The sequence below is a fragment of the Camellia sinensis genome, chromosome 12 (genome assembly GCF_055761805.1).
Source record: "Camellia sinensis isolate YWXY chromosome 12, ASM5576180v1, whole genome shotgun sequence".
NCBI lineage: Eukaryota > Viridiplantae > Streptophyta > Magnoliopsida > Ericales > Theaceae > Camellia > Camellia sinensis.
This window is the reverse complement of record NC_138972.1, coordinates 56,241,542-56,246,714: the sequence shown is the minus strand read 5'-3', so window position 1 is coordinate 56,246,714 and position 5,173 is coordinate 56,241,542.

The window sequence follows — 5,173 nt, the reverse complement described above, 5'->3', positions numbered from 1 at the left end:
GGGCAATTTGGTCTTTTGACCCACGGGTCTTTAAGTACAAGCAAAGCCACTTCATTTCCTTACAACCCCTTGCACGAAATGACTTTCTCTTGCTCTTTAGGTGCGCCTTCGCTCTAGATCCGTGCATTCTACGTGTTTTCCGACACCCTAAACAAACTTTATTTGCTAAAACCCTCTAGTTCTCTTCACTTTGAACCGATCAACATTTGATTTCGACGCTTCTTTCATCATTTCCACCATTCTAGGTCGATTCCCCTTGAGTTTCTTCCAAGCTTAGTACACTTTTCCGGGTTTTGACTTTCTTTGACTTTTCCTCTCTCCTAGGGTTTGACTTTTTCAAAGCTTCACCATTTTCTTCATTTTTGCTTTTCTTGCATCTATTTCAGATGGCTGATGATGTCCTACATGACGGGGCCCTCCCCCCCACTTCCTCCAGTAGAGTTTGAGGCAGACTTTACGACCGAGCCCGAGGCCGAGACTGAGCCTGAGCCTTTACCATCGAGCATACGCCTCTTTGATCCAGCGAGGTATCATCCTGACACTCACATAGTGCCTACAGCGGGAGGCATCAAAGCCTTCATTGACTTCATTGAGGATGTGCCTGATGACCTTTTATTAAGAGAGCCAGCATCTCATTTGTCGGATATCGCTGTGGAGGTACGAACACTGTTTCTCGCAGTATTACCCTTATCTGTTGGCATTTCTTGCATTGTCTTGATCTGATTACATAGACTGCCCTGACCTGACTACATACCATACATTACAACTTCTTATTCAATTGTACTTTCAACTGTGCTTTTAGTAGTTGATCAGATTGCATTTCATGCATTATTGCCAGACGAATCCCGCTCTTTCAAAGGCTACGGCATGATGACTGCTCGAGACTGGTACGGTGAGCTCCCGGCTAAGGTTCACGACATTATCGACGAGACAGGCTTCGGTCTGTTCTGCTCTAGTCTGACGCGGGTTATAGCGAGTTGCCCTTTCTTAGGGGCTTTGGTGGAGAGGTGGTAGGACACCACCAACTCCTTCAATTTCTCCACCACGGGGGAGATGACAATGACTCCTTACGACTTCGCCATGATCACTGGCTTAGGCGTAGGGGGTGATCCGATCCCTCTCATGGAAGAGTGAGAGGCAGCTTGGACCGCACTGCTTGGGGCACGCCCACCGACACTACGAGCAGGCATGGCCCGATGTAGCTGGTTCGAGGAGCAGTACAGGGGGTCTGAGCCCGAGACATTCGAGGAGGCAGAGCAGTATGCGAGGGGCTTCCTCATGTTCCTTTTCGGAACCACCTTGTTTTCGAACAGGTGGAATACCGTGGGCCTATACTTTCTGAGTGCATTGGTAGTACTCCATCGAGTTCAGTTCTATGACTGGAGCGAAGCCGATCTCACCACCTTGTATGGATACATGAGCTCGACTTCTCACATGAGTGGGAGCTTAATTGGCGGCTACTGGCGGGCTTGGGAGGTACACAGCTTAGTTCCCTCTTTTCACTTTATATTTTCTGCTCAGTATTTCTTGCTTTATATTTGTTCAACACATGTATTTTCTGCTTTGCATTCTCTGTATCTACTCATACATTGTATACTTTCTGTTTTGCATTTTCTGTATCTGTCCATATATTATATTGATCACATTTCCCCTACAGCCGTGGGTGTACGCATACTTCCCGGCTCTTGCTCCAGAGCCTGTAGAGGAGAACTCGGTGACAGTCCTGTTTTCTCGGGTATACGATGGCCAGCTCCGCCGTAGGACTCAGAAAAACTTCATGTTTTTTCGCGAGTACTTTGACATGGTTGCAGCACACGAGGTAACCCAAAACAAAGTTATTATGCTTTCAATCAACTTGATACACCCATTAATCAATTGACGGCGACTAATCATCTGTTCATTTTCTTATTCTCAGATCACATGACAGCCGTGGAACGCGATACCATCAGGGCTTCGAGCCCAGTATGACACAGCCAGGGTCATCACCCGCTACCATGTCCTTTTCGAGGGCCCAATCTGCCGTGCTTGGTTCTTGGGCTAGCGTTTCACATGCCAGACTTTAGGACTGCCTGCCCCGTTCATACCGATGGCACCTCTAGTATCGATGAGAGAGACACGCAGACTTTCTGCTGAGGAGGTGATCCAGTTTATGGTAGGGCTGGAGGTGGATTACTTCCGTACAGAGGGTGACTATGTGACCTTCATCCAGACATATCTGATGCCACCTCTGACCGGCGTTCGCAGAGGTGAGGGAGCGACAGCTCCAGCTGCGAGAGAGAGAGAGACAGAGGGGCCAGAGCGACCAGGTCTCGTGGCAGGAGAGATTCTAGGGAGAGGTAGAGAGTGGGATGGCCAAAGCTGCCTACTACACTGACTTGCTGGGGACGTTCCAGAGAGACTTATTAGATTCCCATTGAGCCCGCACCTGCTGGTCACGAGCTTGTCGGAGTTCGAGGCCGACCCCGGTATGTTCCATACCTTATATTTTGCACATTCAATTCCTTTCGATTATGTTTTATACACCGGGAAGGCTCTTGAGCTAGCGGCTTCTCTGATAGGGATGGTTCAAACGAGCATGAACCTGCTCAGCCTTTACAGGATTCCGGTAAGTTTCTTCAGTTTGGACTTTACACCATGACATTCTTTGCTAACCCATTAGCATTTCAACTATTCCACACTACACTGATCTGATTCATTGCATCAAAACACTGCATAGATACACTGCTCCCATACACTGCACACATACACTGCATCAATACATTGCATCTGATACACACCACAACTAATATATTCTAACAAACTGCCATTTTCAGATCCCTTTCCAGACCCCAGCTCCACCGGATACCCCAGCAAGAGCCACAGCAGGACCTTCAATTCCTTTTTTAGCGACAGAGAGGAGAGGGAGATAGGCTCAGACACGCAGTCGAGGTAGAGCTAGAGGCATCCGCAGCAAGAGTGGCCCTTTAGAGCCCATTCTGCGCGATGATGATGACGAGACGAGCGAGGAGGCTGAGGCAGTGAGTCCACAGTTAGAGTCATCTGAGGGTGGAGACGACGACGCTGGCTCGAATTCTGCCAGTAGAGAGGCTGGAGAGGCAGAGGAGGGTTCCAAGTCAGGCTCTGATCCAGCTTTAGACAACGGTGCTGATGGCGATGGTGCTCCAGAGTCCACTCCGCCGAGTAAGAGGACGAAGAGGGCTTCTTGAGCTTGAGGCGACTGGCACCGATATAGATGCTTTTTTGTTTGGTTTTCTTTTCACTGGTAGTGGTAGCACATTGTATAACCTTAGGCAATTTTATTTTCTTAAAACTTGTACTCTTTGCAAAAAGTAACCATGATGGAAATGAAAACTCATCTTTTGCGTAAAAAGTGTTGCATTTTGTATTCTAAGCATCGCATAACATCACACAGCATGAAAATGAGATTGATCTTTTGAAAAATGCACATTCAAATTGCATTGTCTTAATCAGGTAGTGAACTAACTAACAACTGAGCAAACAAAACAACTCGACAAACAACACATGGCCTTGACAGGCTAATCAATGTAAATACAACTCGATAAGCTAATTGCAACAACTCGATAAACAAAACGAAGATGATTGCAACTTGATAAACAAAATGAAGACTATTACGTCTTAAACAAAACACACTCAAGTCCAAAGGACCAAAACAAGACCTCAAAAGGTACAAATAACAAGATTCCACTGCAGCAAACAATTGAATCTTCACCAAGGAGATCAGTGAGCCTGAAGGGAGGCTGCCGGCCATAGAGGATGTCCTGCCGACCATCACTTTCCTTTGCCGCCCATCAATGTGCCTTTGTCGGCCATTGATGAGCCACTGCCGGCCATCGATGAGCAGAACCTCCGAAACATTGACACTTGGCCTCCACTCACTGCCTTATCTTCTACAAAAGCTCTAGCTTCGTGATTTCTTTATTCTAGCTCTGTTTTTACGCCAAATGGGGCCATTTTTTGCCGAAAAATTCTCAAATTGGATTGCGACTTTAGATGGCTTGAAAAAATTAAATTTCTGGGGTTTCGGGATAAATGCACTATTCCCGCTAAGCTGCATTCCGCTGTGTTTTCCGTTCCTCCATGTCGTGGCTAGATGTTGGAACTCAGCTACGTATGTTTTCAGCTTTGGCGGACATGAGATATGTCCTACAATCGAAGAATTTCGAGCTTTGATGGAATCTCGGCGTGATGAGGAGATCTTGCCTCAGTCTCGTTTTGGCCACATCCAAGCTTTAGGAAGGATGTGCGGGTTCACTTTGGATGATGCTTGGTCCTTAGTTCACAACGGGGAGTTGGATATTCCGAGCTTGATTCATCGATTTTCTGATGCCGGTGACCGCGACGACCATATTTGGCAAAGTTTTCGGCAACATGCCCTCTGCTTGTGCATGTTGGCCCATTTCCTGCTTGCCCCTGGCTTCGGAGGGTCTAGCATTTGCTTGATATAAGTTGCCCAAGGTTTGAAGGAGGGCAAAAGCTGCATTGGCTTGACACTAGCCGAGACTTTAATGGGTTTAGATGCTTTCCGTCACCAGGAGACGACCAAATTCGCAGGAAGTCCACTACTCTTGCAGGTCATGTTTCCCAACCTTCTCACATGTATTTCTCACATCACTCAGCCCTCAGGCTCTGTTTTTCTTTCAAAACCCTTTTCTCACTTTTCTTTCCACGTGCACCTCTCTATTCTTTAATCTCTCTTATTTTTCATCCCTCCCCAGGTATGGCTTATGGAGAAGTTGAAAGTAGTGGATGCTTGCCCTGCATATTCAGCGCGCGGCTATTTCTTTTGCCAACGACTTGTTGATTTTCTGAACGAGGGGTAGTGGTGCCACTGAATGTGTAACAGGTCTGCTGTTGACATCGCTTGGCGTTGCCCCTGGTTTGATCTGCCTGAGATGAGCTTCAGCATGTCCCGATAGCTTGGCATTCAGTTAGTTGGCTTGATGCACTGCGTCTTCTACTTTTCATTCCGGTTCCGGCGTCAATTCGGTCGTGATCAGACTTGCCTGGAAGAGGGGATAGAATACCCAACTCCATTTCCAGCCCGAGGCACACAGTTAGCTCGGTATTCCATTGCATGGAGGACAAGAGAACTTCTGGCTCCCGCTCCCAATTTCAGTTGTGCCTTTTTTGGTGAATGCATAGGTTGGCTTGA